The sequence below is a fragment of the Pelodiscus sinensis genome, chromosome 28 (assembly GCF_049634645.1).
Source record: "Pelodiscus sinensis isolate JC-2024 chromosome 28, ASM4963464v1, whole genome shotgun sequence".
NCBI lineage: Eukaryota > Metazoa > Chordata > Testudines > Trionychidae > Pelodiscus > Pelodiscus sinensis.
The window spans coordinates 5,322,265-5,344,729 of record NC_134738.1 but is presented as its reverse complement, the minus strand read 5'-3'; the positions used below and the strand labels follow the sequence as shown (position 1 = coordinate 5,344,729).

The 22,465-nt window shown below is 64.4% G+C and overlaps 1 long non-coding RNA gene across 1 annotated transcript; it reads right to left on the bottom strand.

The window, feature by feature from the left end:
* Nucleotides 1-4,387: 4,387 nt before the first annotated feature.
* On the bottom strand, nt 4,388-8,497 carry LOC142820947 (uncharacterized). Its single transcript, XR_012897976.1, has 2 exons — nt 7,839-8,497; nt 4,388-4,715 (listed from the first exon to the last, which is right to left on the bottom strand). It is a non-coding gene; the product is annotated as an uncharacterized LOC142820947 (long non-coding RNA).
* Nucleotides 8,498-22,465: the final 13,968 nt, after the last annotated feature.

Below are 22,465 nucleotides of genomic sequence, written 5' to 3'. Positions count from 1 at the left end.
TGCCAGGTACCACGGATGGCACCACTGCCTGCCAGCCAGAGTGCATGGGGCCCTGCGCATCACCAGGCATGGAAGCAGCAGGCATCCAACCACCCACCACCTCAGCACCCATCCTCACGGCCCAAGCTGCACATCTGGGGAAACTGAGGCAGGGGGCACTCTGAGGGAGGTAGCTCCAGCCCAGCCCAGCGCTCTGGCCACTTGGCTCTGCAGCCTCCCAGCCAGGCTGGCCTCAGCCCTCAGCGTGGGCTTGGAAGGGTCTAGGATGAGGAGAATCGCCAGCGATGCAGGGGAGGACACCTCCTGCTTCCTGGGAACCCGACTCCGCGTGGCTGCCACGCTGGGTTCTGGGCCTGCCCTCTGCCAGGGTCACTGCCAGGACCCTGGCCTAGACGGGCCCTCTCCAGCCTCCCGCGCACAGGCTGAGCGCGCCCTGGAGTCCTCAGTCATCTGAAGCTCTAACCACTGCAGCACACTCCCTCCGCCAGGCAGGGAAGAACCCAGGTGTCCTGACTCCTACCCCCCCAGCCTTGTGGCTCCACTCCCCCGCCCCACCCTCTGCACCCCTGGGGTTGGCAGCTGGGGTTGAGCCAAAAGCCAAGGCTAGCTCCAGAATACACCTCCTGTCTCTGCAGGGTGGACAGCGCCCCCACCTGGCACCCCTCCCTCCCCACTGCCCACCCCCACCCCAACGCCCCTGCCACGTGTTCCTCCCCCCAAGTTCCCTTCCCCTCCCCCACACTCCCCCAGGTGCCGTGCGGCCCGTCTCACTCCCCTGCTTCCACGTATGATTTATTACTTGCCCTGATGCTGCTGACAAACTATTTGCTGGGAGTGAGCCGGGCTGGGCTGGCTGGCTCGTTGGGGGGAGCGGGGGGTCTCCACCGCGATCCCCCCCAGCCCTCCCCGGCACCCAGGCCTTTACGATAAATGAGAAAAAATGAGGAGACTTGCGGGTGCGGGGGGATTCAATAGCAGCGAATGTGGGGCGTGTGGGGGCTCTCCAGTCTGCACGGTGGGGGGCTGCCCTGTGGGGGGCAGGGTGGGGCTCCTCTGAGAACATGGGCTGCTGGCAGATAGTGTCTATGCTGGGGTGGGGGCTGTGGGCGCAAGCCAGGGGCAGGGAAGTAAGGCGCCCCTTGTGGGGGGTAGGGCAGGTCGGGACCCCTCCCCAGTGCGCCCATCACGCACCCAAGGCAACAATTCTGGTACACCTGGGCAGACGCCATCTGGGCCTGCCGGGGGGGGACGTGAATTTCCACCCTCTGGGGGCTGGTCCATCAGTGTAGCCCCCCTAGAATGTGGGTGGCACAGTGCCTCTGGAGGCTGGCAGCTACTGGCGTTCCCCCTTCAGCCCCGAGGCGTGAGCACCACGGGTGACCCACGCACATGGCTGAGGTGGGGGGTGGGGCTTTGCACACCTGAGGGGCTCAGACACGTGGGAGAAGCACCCAGTTGTGTGAGCGTGGGGCCTGCCAGGTGTGTGTCTGGGCAGCTCAGGAGAACAACCTACTACTGCTGCCAGCAGCCGCTCTGCTGACTCCTGCACCACCTGCACAGAGGCGTTCACAGCAGCGCAAACGAGGCCCCCTCGTGCCCTCGCAATGGTGCCTCTGATTTTTTCCATCCATGTTCAGAATAAATGTTATGGGCACCCAGGCGTATGCCAATGTGCACCACCAGCAGAAACAGGCACTGCTAGCTGTGGGCGCAGCCGGGCGGCGTTCGAATTTCTCCTGGGCAGCTGCCCAAGTGCGCGGCTTCCAGGGACCACCGCAAACGGCAGTGTCACCCCGAGCCACGGGCAGGGCCTGGGCGAAGCAGGGGCAGCCTAAGAACCGATGGAAGCTCTGTGGGGCAGCAGCCGGTGCCGCGGACACGTGGCAGCACCCAGCACGGTGCAGGGCCCCATTGCGCTAGGCGCTGCACAGACCTGGCCCAACCCCAGGGAGATGAGGGGCCCAGCTGGAGCCAGACCCCCAGGGCGGGAGGGGCCCGAGGAGGCCGTGGGATAAGGCCTGGGCAGGCTGGCCTAGCGGGCACAGCGGTGGGGACTGCAGGCAGTTGGAAGCAGGCCTCAGGGCTGCACGAGGGGGCTGGTTTGGAGCTGGGACAATGGGGCACCCGCGGGTGGCATGATGGGCTGCCCAGGGGTGACAGGCGGGTGGGGCTGGCTGCAGGGAGGAGTGGAGGCTCCGTGGTTATTCCCTTCTAGCCCACGGGGAGCTGAACGCAGGGGGCCGGCCCCGGCTGCCCGGCATCAAGGCTCAGCCTGACGTAATCGTTTGCCCCCAGGTCCGCGCAGCCAGTGTTGCTGCCCGCGCAAAGGGGCATTGCACCAGCCCACGGGCCAGCAACGCCGGGCACTCACTCCCCAGAGCCTGCCCAGCCATCCGGCTACTGGGGCCACCTCTCCCCCGGGCGCTCGGCTCTGGGCCGGATCCCGGGTGCCCTGACTCAGGCCGCCCGATGGGGGCAGAGCCTGGCGCCCTCCGGTCCCTGCAGCACGGTGCCCCCCCTCCCCCCGCATGGAGCCCTCCACGCCCCCCAGCACATCTCCCTGGCGCCAGGCCGTGGGCTCCTTCTGGGCCTGAGCTTGCTCTGGGGGGCAGGTGGCTCCCCACGGTGGGAGTAGCCCTGAGCCCCCCACAGCCAGGGCCAAGCAGAACCTGGGGATCCCCCGGGGCGTCCCCCTTCCAGGTTCTCTAGGGGCTGTGTCCCCTCTCCAGCCGGAGCCGCAGCAGCCATGGGCCAGGGGCCCAGCTCTGCCGGTGACTCCATCCCCCTCTCAACGGGGCGTCCCCCTTCCAGGTTCTCTAGGGGCTGTGTCCCCTCTCCAACCGGAGCCGCAGCAGCCAGGGGCCCAGCTCTGCCGGTGACTCCATCCCCCTCTCAATGGGGCGTCTCGCCAGGGGCCTCTGTCTGTCGCAGGGGATCTCTCCCGAGGCCATCGCCGCACCCAGCCTGGGCCACGCAGGCCCGGGAACGCTCCGCCTGCCTGGTGCTGAGGCTCTCTGCTGTGGGCACACCCAGGCGCCTGCAGCCCGGCCTTTAACCAGCCCCCGGCTCCCAGGGACACCCTGGGGGTGGGGAAAGGTGGCAGGGCAGCGTGGGCAGAGGACGTGGAGGGGGGCAGCAGAACAAAGGGGAGGCCGCCCCCCAGCTCAGCTCAGCCCAACGAGCAAGGGGTGTATCCCGCGGGCAGCCCAGCAGAGAGGGAAAAGCCCCGCCAGCCAGGCAGACACGGGATTCCCAGCTGGCCAGCCAGCCCCAGCGTACAGCAATCTGCCTGGAGCACAGGTGAGTGGGGGCTGGGAGCCAGGACTCCTGGGTTCCAGTCCCAGCTCGGGGGGGTGAAGCCTAGTGGTTAGACTGGGGGTGGAGTGGGAGCCAGGAGTGGTGCTGCTGCTCCGTTTAACAGTGTCCCCAGATCCCCGAGGGCTTTCTTAACATCACCCCTCCCAACCCCATCCTCATAGGCTGGGAAAGGGAGGCACAGAGAGGTGATGACGGAGAACCGCACCCAGGAGTCCTGGCTCCCAGGCCCCTGGCACTAACCACTGCACCTCACTCCCCTCCAAAGCTGAGGCGAGAACCCAGGAGTCCTGCCTCCCCCCAAGTCTGGCTGGGCCACGGTTTCAAAGCCAACCCTCAGCGGATCCAACCCATAGCCCTTTGCTGTCCCAGTCCCGGCTCCCCACACTTCTATGGGGCTCTCAGAACCAGGCAAGGACGAGCTCGTCTTTGGGCGTGGACGAGCCCTCTGGAGTCAGCACCGCCCTGCTGAGGTGCCCCTGGCCAGGGCGCTGGCATCCTTCTCTAGGCCGAGGTGCCAGGGGCTGCAGACACATGGGCCCCTGCCCAACCCCAAAGCTCACCTGCTAGATAGACATGGCAACCACAGAACAGGATGGGAAACTGAGGCACAGAGCAGGAGGGATTTGCCTCTGGTCACCCAGGAATAGAGCCCCTGCTCTCCTGGGTCTGGCAGCCCCTCTGGGACGCAGACCAACCCCTCTCTGAGAGGCCCCCCGGTGCACCTCAGACTTACCCCCAGCACCTAGCGCCAGGGCAACTTCAGCCACCCCCAGAGATCTTCCTTCCCCAGAGTGACCCAAGCCCACCTTGCTAAGCCGCCCTGCCCCAGCCCGTACCTGGGGTGCTGGCTCCCTGCCAGAAGGGAGCTGCCAGCAGCTTCACAACAGATTCAAATCCCCAGCAAGTGCCCCCACCTCCCAAATAAACTAGCAAATGGGGGAAAAAAATTAAGCTGCGCTTTGCATTCTCATTAGCGGGGCCCTGGGAGATGAAGCACGTTATGTTATTAGCTGCATTCTCTCGACTCAGTAAACACAAGCCGAATAAATTTATAAACATCAGCATTAAGTGAGATTTAACGGGGGGCTCTTTATCTTCCGCCTGTCAGGCGCTGACAGGAGATCTGGCTGCCATGTATCACTCAGCAGCCGTGCAATGCAGCCGGGCCCCGGCGCTCGCCCACCCGCCGTGGCAGGGCAGTGCCAATGGCCACGGCCGGACTGGGCCACGTGAGCCCGAGTGCGCCACTCCGGACCGACAGGCTCCACGAGACCGGGCCCTCCCGCCCCCGTCCCGCCTCGACGTCCAGCCGCTGGCTCGTGTTCCGCAGAGCAGGGATTGCCGCTGCTCGGAGGGGATCTAGGAGAGCCAGGTCCTGGTGCGCCAGGCGCTGCCAGCTGAAAAGACAAGGGTGAGAGGGGAAACTGAGTCACCGAGTGGGGCTGTGGCCAGGCCCAGCACCCATGTCTGGCAGGCCCCACCAGGTGATGAAGCGGCTGATGGGCAGCGGGAGAGAAAGGCGCCTGGTGAGTGCTGCTATGGCTGGGGGCGCTGCTCCACCGGCCGTCCAGTCTGCGATGCCCTGGGGCTGCTGCTCCCCATGCTCCGGGGCAGGGACGGGAGGGAAAATCCACCTCCCCCTTTAGGGTTGCCAGGTGTCCCGTATTCACCTGGACAGTCCAGTATTTTCGGCTCCCGTCCGGTAAAAAAAAAAAGAGAATCCCGGACTCCTGAGCTGTGTCCTGAGCTGTCCGTTATTTTCTGAATTTTTCCCCGGCTAGGAGGCGAAAATGACAGGCACCTGGCAACCCTCCAAACACTCAGCGCCCGGCCTCCGAGCTCTCCCCTAGCTCCCAACACCCCCAACCCCCCCCAGCCCCCATGCTTTCCTGGTTCCCCAAGGCCTCGCTGCCGGCCAAAAGACCGAGGGGAAGCAGTGCTCCCCTGTTGCTGCGCTCACTCTTAAGGGCACATGCTTCTCATGCTGTTTGATTTTAATTTTTTTTGGCTGACTTGGAGTCCTTTTTTTTTTTTGTGGCTCAACAACTTTGGCCTCCCCCCCTTTTTTTCCCGTCAACAGAATGTTTTCCCTTTTTTGGGGGGGGGGGGTTCGGTATTTTTGTTTCAACCATCTGGCAACCCTGCCTCTCTTCCCTACTTGCTCCGTTTTACCCAGGATGCCTTGCAACATGGAGGCACACCCACATCTCGCTCGGCCCATGGGGCAGGCCCGTCCTTCTGGCCACCCATGCGCCTTCCCCACCCCGGCCTCAGGCCACGGGGCTGGGGCGCTCTCCCGCCCCCCACACAGCCTGGCTTCTGGTCCATGGAAAGCACAATGGCGGCCATCTTTAATAGGGGCAGCTTCACTCTCAGGTGCCCAGAATGTAGGGAAGTGGTGGCCATCTTGATTGAGGGCTGTTTGGCTTCAGTCCCCTGCCGGGAAGGGGAGCTGGCAGCCATTTTACATGGGGAGACATTGGTGCGTGTGAGGCCAGGAGCCAGGCGCTGGTGCGAGTCGGCAGCTCTGATTTTCCTTCCCTCGCCCACCGGTCTCCCTTCTTCTGAGCGCCCAGCCAGGCCTGGTGGGAGGCTGGCTGGGGCTAGGCTTCTCAGGCTGTCATGGACCCTGTTCTGCAGTGCCCACCCCCCTCAGCTGTATGGCCCGCACAGCCGCCCTCTGCCCCACGCCCGCCCTTGCACTCACGTCAACCCCCCTCCCCGGCACACACGCTGGGGCACTCACTTCCACACGCAAGCAACCACTCCTCCAGGAGACACAGAAACACACCCACCATACACACAGAGCAACCCCCCCTCGAGTACACACCCAGCACACACACAAAAGTACTGCAGGCTCATGCATACACCCCCAGAGTACACACAGAGCATGCACTCACCCCAGAGTGCACACAGAGCATGCAAGCACCCCCAGAGTGCACACAGAGCATGCACACACACCCCAGCACCCCCAGAGTGCACACAGAGCATGCACACACACCCCAGCACCCCCAGAGTACACACAGAGCATGCAAGCACCCCCAGAGAGCACAAAGTGCATGCACACATACCCCAGAGTGCACACAGAGCATGCACACACACCCCAGCACCCCCAGAGTACGCACAGAGCATGCACTCACCCCAGAGTGCACACAGAGCATGCACTCACCCCAGAGTGCACACAGAGCATGCACACACACCCCAGCACCCCCAGAGTACGCACAGAGCATGCACTCACCCCAGAGTGCACACAGAGCATGTATACACCCCCAGCACCCCCAATGTACACAAAGAGCATGCATGCACCTCCAGCACTCCCAGAGTACACACGGAGCATACACGCACCCTCAGAGTGCACACAGAGCATGCACTCACCCCCTGGGCCCCCAGAGTGCACACAGAGCATGCACTCACCCCCTGGGCCCCCAGAGTACACACAGAGCATGCACTCACCCCCTGGGCCCCCAGAGTACACACAGAGCATGCACTCACCCCCTGGGCCCCCAGAGTGCACACAGAGCATGCACTCACCCCCTGGGCCCCCAGAGTGCACACAGAGCATGCATACGCAGGGAGTTCCCCGGGCTGAGCTCATGGCCTGTGTTTCCTCACACTGGCGGCGAATTCCCCACTGTTCAGTATCCCTGACTCCCCCCTTGCGCTGGTACCTGGAGGCCGGGAAAACCCATGGCCCGGATCTCCCCTCTCTACCCTCCCTGGCCAAGCACCCTCTTCCCTGTCTCTGGGGTTCACACGCAGCCCTTCCCTGCGTGCAGTGTATGGAGAGCAAAGTGGGCACCCTGCCCTGCTCCCATCCCCCTCTGGCTGGCACTCACTGCGGGGCAGGGAGAGAAATGGGGCTCAGCAAATGGCTGCCCCAGCTGCTGGCCCTGCCCCTGCTCCCTCGGTGGCAGCTACGTGGGCACAGGGACGTGGGCAGGGAAATCCCCCAAGCTCAGTGCAGCGGCCCCGGCGAGAGAGACTCCCAGGGTCTCTGCCCACATGGAATGCGGCCGGGCGGCATTTCACGCCCACGCAGCTTGGCCAGGGAAATAGAGTCAGCGGGTTGGGCTGCTGCTGACCCGGGTTCTGCTCTTGCCCATGGAGCACCCCAGGGGCGGCTAACAGGAGAGGCAGCACAGACTAGTGGTTAGAGGAGCAGGGGCCGGGGTGTCAGGACTCCTGGGTTCTATTCCCAGGGCTGAAGGGGTGGCTAGGGCAGGCTGCCTGGTGCTGTTCCTCACTCTGGGCTGTTAGAGAAGGACTCCTGCATGCTGTACCTATCTCTACTTGCTCCTGAACTGGGACAAGTCCGGTCACCTTTCTGTCCCCCTTCCCGGGGGCTGAGAACTTGCATTGATCTTGAAATGCTCAGAGGCCTTTGAGAAGGAAAGGCAAAGAATTGCTATTAGGTTTGCCTTAGCGTCCGTTGGATCATTTCCAACCTGGTGTCTCATCCTCAACCAAGGAAGGGCCACAGGATGACTGGGAATAACTTGAGACCAACCTGTGGAACTCACCGCTGCAGGAGGCCATGACTGAGAATACCACTGGAAGAGGACCAAACAGCTGTCTTGCTCCAGGGTGTCATCCGATCACTGCTGGGTGGGGTCAGGCAGGAACGTCCCCAACCGTTGCTTGACTTGCCAGTGGGAATATTCTCCTTTCTTCTAAAGCAGCGAGTGGGCTGGGGCAGGCGAGGCGATGGGACCAAGGCGCTGCTCTGGAGCGGCAGGGCTGCTGTGCGTCCGTAGCGCCCCTGGAATGAGGAGACGAACGGTCCAGAGCTGAAACTCACCCCTGGCTGGGACCAGCCCGTCGGTGCGAATCCGCAGCCTCTGGTAGTCGCACGGCAGCAGGATTTGGCCTTACGAGAGCTCCCTTTCTCCTGATGCACCCCCGCCCCGGCTCCGGCCTTCTCCCGCCCCCACCCAGGAGCGCCCCCTGCCTTTTGCTGGCAATTCCCAGCAGCCCCCCACTCCCCTGCGCTGACTCCCCTGCGCCCCCAGCTGTCATAATTCGTTTGTCCGGGACAAAGGAGCCTGGAATAAGTCAGCTATTGTCCCTGCTGGGGGCTGGGGCCTCTCTGTCCCATCCTCCTGTTACTCCTGCATGCCGGCCAAAGAGCCCCCTTCCCGCCCCTTCCCGAGCCGACTCCTCCCAAGAATCTCCCTGCAGGGCCCGGGAGCTGCTAAAATGTAACCAGAGAGAGAAGTCCAGTACCCACAATGCACCAGGCGTGGGCTGTGGGCCGTGTGCAGTCCCTCTTGCACGAGGGTCGATTTTATTCCGGTCACTACGGTAGTGCCATGGGGGCTCCTGCAGGGGGAGGGGCGTGGCCCTGCCCCAGGCCCCCATCCTGGGCGGCTGAGAGGGCGTCTCCCGGAGCCAGCGGTGACAGCTGGGGGCTCCAGCAAAGGGTCAGAGCTTCGTGCAGATGGGGGAGGGGCCACTCTTCTCCCTCTGGTGGCTAGCAGGCCCAGGTGACTCCCAGAGCCTGCCTGGGGCTCTAGGGACCTGAGTTCTAGTCCCAGCACTGTTCTGTGCCTCAGTTTCCCGTCCCACCCACTGTAAGTTCTTAGGGACGAGGCGGGACAGTGAGTCTGGACTCCCAGGGCGTGTGAGGAAGCTGGGGGTCAGGGCTCCTGGGAGGGAGCGGTGCTTTGCTGGTGAGAGCAGGGCTCGGGGAAGGTCGCTGGGAGCGGGCGGGTCTGGTCAAGACACTCTTGGACGTGGGGGCGCTCGGGTCGGTGCTGGCCGTTCTGCTTCCACGCGGGGTGGGCGAAGCCGCAGGGAGAGCCTCCCCCTCCGCTTCCTGCAGGGCGGGCGGCGCCAAAGGCCACGCTCGGGTACTTCGGCTGCGCAAGTGACGTATCTCAGCTCACCCTCGTCCCGCCGGGCAGGCGCCCCCGGGCTCTGTCCCTGACTCTGCCACTGACTTGTCAGCGCAATGGAGCAAAGTGGGATCTGCGGCCGGCCGCGCTTCGCACGGTGAGAAGGGGGCTTGTCAAAGCGCAGTGGGAACAAGAAGAGTCCTGGTGTGGGGTTGGGCCATTCCCACAGGGCAGGGGTCGAGCTACCCATGAAAAGGCAGAAGAGTTCAGTGCATATTCGCGTCCTGTGCCTGGGGGAATGTGATGGAGTCACATCATGTGATAATTCTCTTTCCATGTCCAGAGGGGGAGCTGGGAGCCGTGTTAGTCTGTTTCAGCACAAACCAGGAGTCCTTTGGCACTAGTATATAAGGGGGAAGCTAAACAGATGCTTCTAAAGTGAGACGTTTGTAAACGTCCAGCTCCAGAGAGCTGGAATCCAAGAGTTTTAGAAGAGCTGGCCGAGGAGCAAGTGGGCCGGCTAAAACCGATTTTCCCTGGGGAAGCCCCAGAAGACTGGAAGACAGCGAATGCAATGCCAATACTCTGACAAGGTGACCAGGATGAGACCAGGCCTCAGTCTGACGTCCATCCGGGTCATGGTAATGGAGCTTCTGCTTACGGGATATCACTGGAATGACAGGAAGGCTCCTCAGGGAGCCCTGGACAGGGGAGTTAGTGTCTTTGCGCAGGACTCTTCTCTAGCCTGCTGCTGAAGCCCAGTGCGTGAGCGCACGCAATGGGGAACGCTAATTCATTGTCCTTGAGAAGGCCGCAGTGGCGCTGGCTGAGCGGGGCAGCCGCAGAGGAATCCCGTGTGCCAGGGACTGAAGGGGGATGTGCTGCAGCGGGTACGTCTGGGTGCTGCTCTGAGAAGGGGACCGAGAGCCCCAGGGACGGGCCCTTCCAAGGAGCATTTCTTGCCCCTCACTGGGAAGCAGCCGCATAGTGGCACATGGGCCCCGAGGTGCTGGGGGGGCTCACTGGGACAAAGAGGGGGTGAAGGACAAGGGGGGCTCTGGGACGAGGCTCTGGTGTGTAAACCAAAGGAAGGGCAGGCAGGAGATCTGGGCCTCGTGAGGTGGTGGATCTGCCCGACTCCCCTGAGCTCTGCCCACAACCCTCCTAGGCCGGCTCATCCCGGGGGCCTTGCCTGGAGCGAATTGCTCACCAGTTAACTGCAGACTCGCCCCTCCTGCGTGTCTGGGCTCTGGCCCTTCATGGGTAAAGTCCAGGCGAGTCCTGGCAAAGCCCCACAGCCGCCTTCGAAGGGCGTTAGCAGAAGGGGACTAAATCAGCCATCGATTCCACAGCCCCTTAGGGGCTCGGTGTGTGAGGCTGCCAGCTGGGGTCTGCCGCTGCTCTGTGCCTCAGTTTCCCCCTCTGTGAAATGGGGCAATGCCCCCACAGCATGGCTCCCTAGACAGGAGTGTTACTGGTGTGGCCTGGGCAGCCCCCAGCTGAGATATAAACTGTGGGGGGAAAAGCCAGCACCCGGGGGCAGGCGTCTCAAACATCACCAGTGTCTCCCCAGGGAGGGCAGGGCTGGATCTGGCATTAGGAGAACTGGGTTCTAGTCCTGGCTCCGCCACTGGCCCAGAGAAATCGTCTCCACTTCTCCAGGCTCTGTTCAGACTGAGCTCTGCCCACCTGCAGCTCCTAGTGCCACGGGGCCCTGCCCACAGGAGTCCTGTGGAAATGACCACGGCCCACTTGAAATGGACTGAAACTGACCGAGAGTCTCCACATTTAAATGAAGGGACCCCCTCATCAAACCTGTGTTTCCCACGGGGCCCGGTTCCTGGCCCAGTGCCAGTTCACATCCCTATTAATCACCTGGAAGAGGAAATCAAATCATCCCTAACGAAGGGATGAACCCTGCAGCGACCCAGGGTCTGGAGGAGGGGCAGATGCTGGAGGACAGGTCGTGGGTGTGTCTGGGGACAAAGAACCCAGGGCGTGTGCCTCGGCGGGGGGGGCGAGGGGGGACTGTACCTGGGGAGCCGTGACTCTGAAACTGATCTGGGGGGGTGTGGCGCAGAATCGGCTGCACACGAGCTCCCGGGGCCCCCCGGGGCCAAAGGGCCGATGTGACCGGAGCTGGGTAAGCGGGAACCTCAGGCTGGAGCAGAGAGGGGAGGTGACCCCTGTGCCGGGCCAGGGATCAGGGCTCCAGCTCTGGGGCCCCCGGCTCAGGAAGGTTGTGGATAAATTGGGGAGGGGGCAGAGCCAGGAGAAAGCTGATGGAGAGGAACCAGGCCTGGCCATGGGACCCTGGGAGCGTCCGTCAGAGACGGTTGAGGGAAGACTTGATCCCAGGGCTGTCGACCTGCTGCTGGCTTTGCCAGCCCCGAGTCCTGGTCTCCGGGCGGCCCCTGTGGGGTTCCCCAGCCCCACTGGCTTTGCCACTCCCCACCTGTGGCCCTGCTGGTGCTTGGGATCCATGGGAACAATGTCCCGGGTGGTGGCAGATGCTCAGCACTGGCGTTTTAGAGCCAGGGGCTGCGTGGCTCAGGGCAGGTCCCGGGCCTGGTTCTGCCCAGGATCAGCTCCCTTCTGCGGTTGGAAGCTGCAGCTCGGTGGCGCTCGGCCTTCGCTCACTGCAGGCAGGCCCCTGAGCTAAAGGAGAGTAGTTTGTTCTCCACATGGGGGGCAGCCAGCTGGGGGCCGTGCCACGCCCAGTCAAAACGCCCCCCGCCCTGCTGCCGCCCAGGATGGGTGACTGGCGGCCTGCTGGCCCTAGTCTCTCTGCCGCTCGGAGGAAACCTTTGACCCTCCCATGGGAGCCCAGCACCTCTGCCCCATTTCAGCCCCAGTGCAGGGCTGGGCTGGTAATGGGTAACCAGGGCCTGCCACACTGAGTCAGCGAGTTGTGACCGGCTCAGCCTGTTCCCCTCCGCTGCCCTCCCTGCCATGTGGCTGAGAGCCACATCCCCCCACCCCATGTGGGCAGCAGCTGTGCTCCCAGAGCCCCAACATGGGGGTTCATGCCACTTGGGATGCACCCCGCTCGTTGCCTCAGTTTCCCTCAGGCTAACATGTCTCCCACATTGCGACCTCTAGATGCAGGGGCTGGAGGGACAGGGATCCTGTGGACTCGGAGCTCTGCTGGAGACAGGCCCTGGTAGCCATGTGTGGTGGCGCGTTGGGGGTCCCCCACCCCCTGCACTCCCGTAATGGCACGAACAGACCTCACCAGCCAGTGGAACAGAGGGAGTTTATTGCTTCTCCAGGATACAGCCCAGCACAGATGTCCTCTGGTTCCAGGGCAGGCCTAGGATGCCTCAGCCCCCCTTGAGCTGGGGGAGACTGGGCCCCTAAATCCCAGCCCCTTTCCCTAGGCTGTCTCCTCCATGCTCCCAGACAGCAACTAAAACTCTCCTCCAGCCCTGCCCCCAGCCAGGTGCTGGTCTCTGCCCCCCTCCCTTTGTGTCTCCCTGGGGGGCTGAGCCTGGGGGGCTGGTTAATCCACATGTGGGAGAGTCAGTGAGACTCTCCCATCGCAGCGCAGGGGGACCCGGGTCACAGAGCAGACCCCCCCCCCCCCCGCGCCGCAGCGTAGCCATGCGAGGCTCTGTCTCCGAGTCCTGCCCAAGGGTCCTTACGGCAGAGCATCCGCCCCTGCAACCCACAGCCCTGCCTCTACCTACCCATCCCAGACACACCCCATCCACCTACCTACCCCTCCCTTCAACCAACCCACAGCCCTGCCTCTACCTACCCATCCCAGACACACCCCATCCACCCGCCCACCCACCTACCTACCCCTCCCTCCAACCAACCAACCCACAGCCCTGCCTCTACCTACCCATCCCAGACACACCCCATCCACCCGCCTACCTACCCCTCCCTCCAACCAACCAACCCACAGCCCTGCCTCTACCTACCCATCCCAGACACACCCCATCCACCCGCCCACCCGCCTACCTACCCCTCCCTCCAACCAACCAACCCACAGCCCTGCCTCTACCTACCCATCCCAGACACACCCCATCCACCCGCCCACCCGCCTACCTACCCCTCCCTCCAACCAACCAACCCACAGCCCTGCCTCTACCTACCCATCCCAGACACACCCCATCCACCCGCCCACCCGCCTACCTACCCCTCCCTCCAACCAACCAACCCACAGCCCTGCCTCTACCTACCCATCCCAGACACACCCCATCCACCCGCCCACCCGCCTACCTACCCCTCCCTCCAACCAACCAACCCACAGCCCTGCCTCTACCTACCCATCCCAGACACACCCCATCCACCCGCCCACCCGCCTACCTACCTACCCCTCCCTCCCTCCTCCCAACCAACCCACAGCCCTGCCTCTACCTACCCATCCCAGACCCACCCCATCCACCCGCCCACCCGCCTACCTACCCCTCCCTCCAACCAACCAACCCACAGCCCTGCCTCTACCTACCCATCCCAGACACACCCCATCCACCCGCCCACCCGCCTACCTACCCCTCCCTCCAACCAACCAATCCACAGCCCTGCCTCTACCTACCCATCCCAGACACACCCCATCCACCCGCCCACCCGCCTACCTACCCCTCCCTCCCTCCTCCCAACCAACCCACAGCCCTGCCTCTACCTACCCATCCCAGACACACCCCATCCACCCGCCCACCCGCCTACCTACCTACCCCTCCCTCCAACCAACCCACAGCCCTGCCTCTACCTACCCATCCCAGACACACCCCATCCACCCGCCCACCCGCCTACCTACCCCTCCCTCCCACCTCCCAACCAACCCACAGCCCTGCCTCTACCTACCCATCCCAGACACACCCCATCCACCCGCCCACCCACCCACCTACCCACCCCTCCTCCCAACCAACCCACAGCCCTGCCTCTACCTACCCATCCCAGACACACCCCATCCACCCGCCCACCCACCTACCTACCCCTCCCTCCTACCAACCCACAGCCCTGCCTCTATCTACCCATCCCAGACACACCCCACCCATGCATCCACCCCCTCCCCATCCCTCCCTCCCTGTGCCCTGCCTTTATCCATCTCCTGACATAACCCCTATCATAGAGGACTGGGATTGGAAGACCACAGGAGGTCGGCAAGTCCACCTCCCACTACTTCAGGGCTACGCAGCTTTGGAAGCCCCGGGGGCACAGTGATCCTCACAGCACATGTGGAAAGCTGCACCCGGAGTGCGGTTGCATACACCTGCAAACAGATGCAAATCGCCTCTTTCACACTGACAGGCGTGAACACAAAGATTAAGGCAGGACGACACAACACACAGGCCCCCTTTAAGTGACTTCTGCCGATATTAATGAAATGCAACAGTTACCGGATATCCACCCATAGGACAGCACTTTGCATGAGCAATGCCAGGCCAGGACCGTGACTACTAGACTGCGTCTCAACACAAGACCATTCTCTGGCAGCTGTTTTGTTTTGGTCCCTCAGGCCGTGTGTTGAGCCCCATGTAACCCCAAACCATCGGCCCCATGGGACCTACAGGCCACGTGTCCAGTAGCCCTGCACTAAATCATCCCAGCCAGGGCTTTGTCAAGCTGGACGTTAATAACTTCTAAGGATGGAGATTCCACCCCCTCCCCAGCGAGCCCCTCCCAGCGCTTCCCCACCCGCCTAGGGAAATCGTTTTTCCTAATATCCAGCCTAGACTCCCCCCCTGCAACGTGAGCCCATTGCTCCTTGTTCTGCATCTGCCCCCGCTGAGAACAGCCTCTCACCAGCCTCTCTGGAACCTCCCTTCAGGGAGTCGCAGGCTGCTCTCAGATCCCCCCTCCCTCTGCTCTTCTGCAGACTGAACAAGCCCAACTCCCTCAGCCACTCCTGGTAAGTCATGTGCTCCAGCCCCCGCATCATTTTGGTCGCCTCTGCTGGCCCCTCTCCAATGCGTCCTCGTCCTTTCTGTGGCGGGGGGCCCAGAACTGGACACAACACTCCAGGTGTGGACTCACCAGAGCCGAATAAAGGGGACTAATCACTGCCCTAGGTCTGCTGGCAAAGCTCCTCCTAATGCCCCCCACGGAGCCGTTAGCCTGCTTGGCTACAAGGGCCCTGCTGACTCACCTCCACGGCCAGCCCCAGGCCCTTTCCGGCTGCTCAGCCAGTCGGTGCCCAACTGGAGCGGGGCGGGGGGCTCTTCCCTCCGGAGGGTTCCTTTGTCCCTCCGCTCCTGTGCAAGTTGCCAGTTCCCAGAAGTTTCCTTTTTGGGTGGGACTCACGGAGCATTTCCCTGAAGCCGGGCGGGTCACCTGCCGCACTCGCTGTCCCGTCTGCACAATGGGTGGCTGGGTCCTGCACCCGCCAAAGGCTTCTGTACAATCCCCCGCTGTCCTCGACCCCCCCATCAGCCTCCAGGGATCCTGCCCAGCAGCCCCAGAGGGAGCCCAAGTCTGCTCCTGGGCCGCCCAGGGGCCGTATCCTGCTACTCTTTCCTCCTTCACTCAGGGTCCTGAGCCCGACTTCTCATGGGCCAGCTAGTCCCTACCCTGCCCCATCCAGCCCTCTATCTGCCTGCCCATCCCCCCACCCCTCTCTCTGTCCTTCCACCTCCATACACCCCCCACTCTCCAGCCCCACGGCTCAAGTCAGTGCTGGCCGGGGACAGGACTGGGCATGGCACCCAGAGCCGGCACCTAGCAGGGGGAGCACCCAGTATCTCCCCCCGCAGCCTTGCACTCCCACCCCCATTGTCAGTCACTGGCCCCCCACTCACAGCTGGTGGGCAGGTGACGGACTAGCAGGGGTCCAGCCAGTGGCAGAAAATACGGGACAATTTGCTCTTTCTAAAGAAAAAGTTGGGACACCTGCAGGAGACTGAAATGAGGACTGTCCCTTTAAACCCAGGACTCTGCTCACCTAGCTCTGCAGGCCCAGTGCACCCCACACATGGCCCTGCCTCCAGAGCTGCCCACCAGCCGGCCCTTGCACCCGGTGTGGAGGGTTGGCAGCCGTGTGCCAGGGCATGCCTGGGGGTGGTGCCATCAGAGCCCCCAGCCACCCCTCCTGCCCCGGGGGCTGTGGCTCATGCTGCACCCCTCCCCAGCAAGGCGGAGCAAAGCCAGCACCTTGGAGTGACACCAGAGGTGGGGGAGGGGAATCTTCTAGACTTGCCGAGCCCTCAGCCTGGTCCAGCCCCCTCGCTCCTGGACCCAGGACAGTGTCACCCCCATCCAAGTGCCCTGCCCCACCTTCCCAGAGCGCCAGCCTTTGCCTCTGGACTGCAGTGCCCTCTCTCTCCCGAGCTCCTGGGCCAGACTGGGAGGCACTTGGAACTGGGACTTTGGCTTGTCCGTGGCTCTGACCCTGGGTGCAGCCTATTAAAGTCAGTGCAGGGTCATGTGCTACAGGCAAGTCACTGCAGAGCAATGAAAGAGCCCCATTCTACATATGGGGAAACTGAGGCACGGGCCAGTGACTTGCCTCAGGACACCCAGAAGGCCAGTGGCAGAGTTGGAAGCCCCCCTCCAGGCTGTGTTCATAAGCACCCAGCACCCTGTGGGCCCTTTCTGCAGTGGGGGTCCCCAGGCATGACAGCTGCCCATATGGCTGGGCTGTATAACCCAGGCCAGGCCCTGCTAAAGCCAGGGGAAGCAGCACTGACATAGAGGGGAGCAGAACTGGCCCAGTGTCTCGCCCAGCAGAGCTAGTGTAGAAACAAGCCTACAAACGGCAGGACAATGGAGCCATCTGTGGTTGGCAGCAACGTGTCTCGGGGGCAGCGTTTCCAGTGGCAGCGTGTCGGGGGCAGTGTGTCGGAGGCAGCGTGTCAGGGGCAGCGTGTCCGTGGGCAGTTTGTCAGGGGCAGTGTGTCAGGGGCAGTGTGTCGGGGCACTGTGTCCGTGGGCAGAGTGTCCGTGGGCAGTGTGTTGGGGACAGCGTGTCCGTGGGCAGTGTGTCAGGGTCAGTGTGTCAGGGGCAGCGTGTCGGGGGCAGTGTGTCTGTGGGCAGCGTGTCGGGGGCAGTGTGTCGGGGGCAGTGTGTCAGGGTCAGTGTGTCAGGGGCAGCGTGTCGGGGTCAGTGTGTCAGGGGCAGTGTGTCAGGGTCAGTGTGTCAGGGGCAGCGTGTCGGGGACAGTGTGTCTGTGGGCAGAGTGTTGGGGGCAGTGTGTCAGGGTCAGTGTGTCAGGGGCAGTGTGTCAGGGTCAGTGTGTCAGGGGTAGTGTGTCGGGGGCAGTGTGTCAGGGTCAGTGTGTCGGGGGCAGTGTGTCTGTGGGCAGCGTGTCGCTGGCAGCATGTCCGTGGGCAGTGTGTCGGGGGCAGTGTGTCCATGGGCAGTGTGTCAGGGTCAGTGTGTCAGGGTCAGTGTGTCAGGGGCAGCGTGTCGGGGGCAGTGTGTCTGTGGGCAGCGTGTCGGGGGCAGTGTGTCAGGGTCAGTGTGTCAGGGGCAGTGTGTCAGGGTCAGTGTGTCAGGGGCAGCGTGTCGGGGGCAGTGTGTCAGGGGCAGCGTGTCGCTGGCAGCATGTCCGTGGGCAGTGTGTCGGGGGCAGTGTGTCCATGGGCAGTGTGTCGGGGGCAGTGTGTCAGGGTCAGTGTGTCAGGGGCAGCGTGTCGGGGGCAGTGTGTCTGTGGGCAGTGTGTCGGGGGCAGTGTGTCAGGGGCAGCGTGTCGGGGGCAGTGTGTCTGTGGGCAGCGTATCGGGGCAGTGTGTCAGGGCCAGTGTGTCAGGGGCAGTGTGTCAGGGGCAGCGTGTCGCTGGCAGCATGTCCGTGGGCAGTGTGTCAGGGGCAGTGTGTGCGTGGGCAGTGTGTCTGGGGCAGTGTGTCAGGGGCAGTGTGTCAGGGGCAGTGTGTGCGTGGGCAGTGTGTCTGGGGCAGTGTGTCAGGGGCAGTGTGTCAGGGGCAGTGTGTCCGTGGGCAGTGTGTCAGGGGCAGCGTGCCGGGGGCAGCATGTCGGGGGCAGCGTGTCCGTGGGCAGCGTGTCCGTGGGCAGCGTGTCGGGGGCAGTGTTTCAGGGCAGTGTGTCGGGGGCAGTGTGTCCGTGGGCAGTGTATCGGGGCAGTGTGTCCGTGGGCAGTGTGTCGGGGCAGTGTGTCGGGGCAGTGTGTCCGTGGGCAGTGTGTCGGGGCAGTGTGTCGGGGCAGTGTGTCCGTGGGCAGTGTGTCGGGGCAGTGTGTCCGTGGGCAGTGTGTCGGGGGCAGTATTTCAGGGGCAGTGTGTCGGGGGCAGTGTGTCCGTGGGCAGTGTATCGGGGCAGTGTGTCCGTGGGCAGTGTGTCGGGGGCAGTGTGTCAGGGGCAGTGTGTCAGGGCAGTGTGTCTGTGGGCAGTGTGTCAGGGGCAGTGTGTCGGGGCAGTGTGTCCATGGGCAGTGTGTCGGGGGCAGTGTGTCAGGGGCAGTGTGTCAGGGGCAGTGTGTCTGTGGGCAGCGTGTCCGTGGGCAGTGTGTCAAGGCAGTGTGTCAGGGGCAGTGTGTCGGGGGCAGTGTGTCGGGGGCAGCGTGTCCGTGGGCAGTGTGTCCGGGGCAGTGTGTCCGTGGGCAGTGTGTCGGGGGCAGTGTGTCCGTGGGCAGTGTGTCCGTGGGCAGTGTGTCGGGGGCAGCGTGTCGGGGGCAGCGTGTCCGTGGGCAGTGTGTCGGGGGCAGCGTGTCGGGGGCAGCGTGTCCGTGGGCAGTGTGTCCGGGGCAGTGTGTCCGTGGGCAGTGTGTCGGGGGCAGTGTGTCGGGGGCAGTGTGTCCGTGGGCAGTGTGTCCGTGGGCAGTGTGTCGGGGGCAGCGTGTCCGTGGGCAGTGTGTCGGGGGCAGCGTGTCCGTGGGCAGTGTGTCCGTGGGCAGCGTGTCGGGGGCAGCGTGTCGGGGGCAGCGTGTCGGGGGCAGCGTGTCCGTGGGCAGTGTGTCGGGGGCAGTGTGTCGGGGGCAGCGTGTCCGTGGGCAGTGTGTCCGGGGCAGTGTGTCCGTGGGCAGTGTGTCGGGGGCAGTGTGTCGGGGCAGTGTGTCCGGGGCAGTGTGTCCGTGGGCAGTGTGTCGGGGGCAGTGTGTCGGGGCAGTGTGTCGGGGGCAGTGTGTCGGGGGCAGTGTGTCGGGGGCAGTGTGTCCGTGGGCAGTGTGTCCGGGGCAGTGTGTCCGGGGCAGTGTGTCCGTGGGCAGTGTGTCCGGGGCAGTGTGTCCGGGGCAGTGTGTCCGTGGGCAGTGTGTCGGGGGCAGTGTGTCCGGGGCAGTGTGTCCGTGGGCAGTGTGTCCGGGGCAGTGTGTCCGGGGCAGTGTGTCCATGGGCAGTGTGTCCGGGGCAGTGTGTCGGGGCAGTGTGTCGGGGCAGTGTGTCCGTGGACAGTGTGTCCGGGGCAGTGTGTCGGGGGCAGTGTGTCGGGGGCAGTGTGTCGGGGGCAGTGTGTCCGGGGCAGTGTGTCGGGGGCAGTGTGTCGGGGGCAGTGTGTCCGGGGCAGTGTGTCCGTGGGCAGTGTGTCCGGGGCAGTGTGTCCGGGGCAGTGTGTCCGTGGGCAGTGTGTCCGGGGCAGTGTGTCCGTGGGCAGTGTGTCGGGGGCAGTGTGTCCGGGGCAGTGTGTCCGTGGGCAGTGTGTCCGGGGCAGTGTGTCCGGGGCAGTGTGTCCGTGGGCAGTGTGTCCGGGGCAGTGTGTCGGGGCAGTGTGTCGGGGCAGTGTGTCCGTGGACAGTGTGTCCGGGGCAGTGTGTCGGGGGCAGTGTGTCCGGGGCAGTGTGTCGGGGGCAGTGTGTCCGTGGGCAGTGTGTCCGGGGCAGTGTGTCCGTGGGCAGTGTGTCGGGGGCAGTGTGTCGGGGCAGTGTGTCGGGGGCAGTGTGTCGGGGCAGTGTGTCCGGGGCAGTGTGTCGGGGCAGTGTGTCGGGGCAGTGTGTCCGGGGCAGTGTGTCGGGGGCAGTGTGTCCGTGGGCAGTGTGTCCGGGGCAGTGTGTCCGTGGGCAGTGTGTCGGGGGCAGTGTGTCGGGGCAGTGTGTCGGGGGCAGTGTGTCGGGGCAGTGTGTCCGGGGCAGTGTGTCGGGGGCAGTGTGTCCGGGACAGTGTGTCGGGGGCAGTGTGTCCGGGGCAGTGTGTCGGGGGCAGTGTGTCCGGGGCAGTGTGTCCGGGGCAGTGTGTCGGGGGCAGTGTGTCCGGGGCAGTGTGTCGGGGCAGTGTGTCGGGGGCAGTGTGTCCGGGGCAGTGTGTCGGGGCAGTGTGTCGGGGGCAGTGTGTCCGTGGGCAGTGTGTCGGGGGCAGTGTGTCCGGGGCAGTGTGTCCGGGGCAGTGTGTCGGGGGCAGTGTGTCCGGGGCAGTGTGTCCGGGGCAGTGTGTCGGGGGCAGTGTGTCCGGGACAGTGTGTCCGTGGGCAGTGTGTCCGGGGCAGTGTGTCCGTGGGCAGTGTGTCGGGGGCAGTGTGTCGGGGCAGTGTGTCGGGGGCAGTGTGTCGGGGCAGTGTGTCCGGGGCAGTGTGTCGGGGGCAGTGTGTCCGGGACAGTGTGTCGGGGGCAGTGTGTCCGGGGCAGTGTGTCGGGGGCAGTGTGTCCGGGGCAGTGTGTCGGGGCAGTGTGTCGGGGGCAGTGTGTCCGTGGGCAGTGTGTCGGGGGCAGTGTGTCCGGGGCAGTGTGTCCGGGGCAGTGTGTCGGGGGCAGTGTGTCCGGGGCAGTGTGTCCGGGGCAGTGTGTCGGGGGCAGTGTGTCCGGGACAGTGTGTCCGTGGGCAGTGTGTCGGGGCAGTGTGTCGGGGCAGTGTGTCCGGGGCAGTGTGTCGGGGCAGTGTGTCCGGGGCAGTGTGTCGGGGCAGTGTGTCGGGGCAGTGTGTCCGTGGACAGTGTGTCGGGGGCAGCGTGTCCGGGGGCAGCGAGCAGGGCCGGGAGCTGGGGCCGTTGCGCTCTGTGGGGCAGGGGCAGGCGGGGTGACTGAGGGCAAGTCCCTGCCCTGCTCTGTGCCTCCGTTTCCCTGTGCCCGGGGGGAAGGCCCCTTGAGCCGGGGGGGGGGCTGCGGGGCTGAGCCCAGCGGGGCAGAGCAGGGTCCCAGGAGCTTCCTCCGCGGCGCCTTTGCAGGCTCCTCCCGCTCCCCGGCGGGGCGTGCGGGGCGGGGAAGCAGCAGCGGGGAGGTTGTGAGGCCGCCCGGCACGCGCGGGTGTGTCCCTGGTCCGCCTTGCCGGCAGGGGGCGCTGCAGGGCGCGGTGCGCTCAGTGCTCGCCCCTGGGAGCAGCCTGGTTTGTCCCCCGGGGTTCGGTTCCTGCAGGCGCTCGAGGCCCAGGCGCTCGCAGGGGCCGGCAAGGAGCCCGTGAAAAGGGAGGTGACGTCATCGACAGTGACACTGGTCCTTAGACCATCCCCATGGCCACCTCACCCTCCCCATGCAGGTGTGCGCCCCTCACGCGTGCACACACTCACTACACGTGTGCATATGCACACTCATTACACACGTGCACACCCGCACACTCATCACACGTGCACACACATTCACTACACATGCGCGCGCACACACTCATTACACACGTGCACACCCGCACACTCATCACACGTGCACACACATTCACTACACATGCGCGCGCACACACTCATTACACACGGGCACACCCCACACATCACACGTGCAAACCGACACACTCATCACAGAACACACGCACACACACTAATCCCACGTGCACACACGTGCACACACATTCACTACACATGTGTGCACACACACACCCATTACACACGTGCGCACCCCCACACACCACACGTGCAAACCGACACACTCATCACAGAACACACGCACACACACTCATCCCACGTGCACACACATGCACACACAATCACTACACATGTGTGCACACACACACCCATTACACACGTGCGCACCGACAGGCACACACACGCATCCACGTGCGCACACACTCACAAATGACTCTGGGCAAGTGATTTTGGAGGCCGGGTTGAGGCCGGGACCCAATTCCTGACCCCAGCGGTGCTCTCGGGACGCGGCCTGTGTTCCCCAGCGCCCAGGGGCTCTGGCTTTCCTGCCGGCCTGCCTGGCCTTGCACACACCTGCTCACCAGGGTCTGGGCCTCCGCTCCCTCGGGCCGGGCCTGCCGGTTGGACGCTGCCATGGGCTCTATGGGCCCTCGGAAGGAGGCTGGGAGGGGACCAGGCTTGGGGCTCGGCGGCGGGTGCTTGCCCCTGACAACAGGGATCTGCCCGGACCGGCTCAGCCGGGGCAGCCCTGGCCGGGGGGCGCCGTGCGGGCTGGGGGGGCTCCCCCCTCCCTACTTTCCAGCCCCGGCTCCTGCATCTTTCTTGTTAACTCTTCCAGCCGCTCAGCCATGACCCCCCGCCCCCGCCAAAAGCCCGGCCAGCCAATCCCGCGCCGCTCCGCTCCGCCGGGCGCT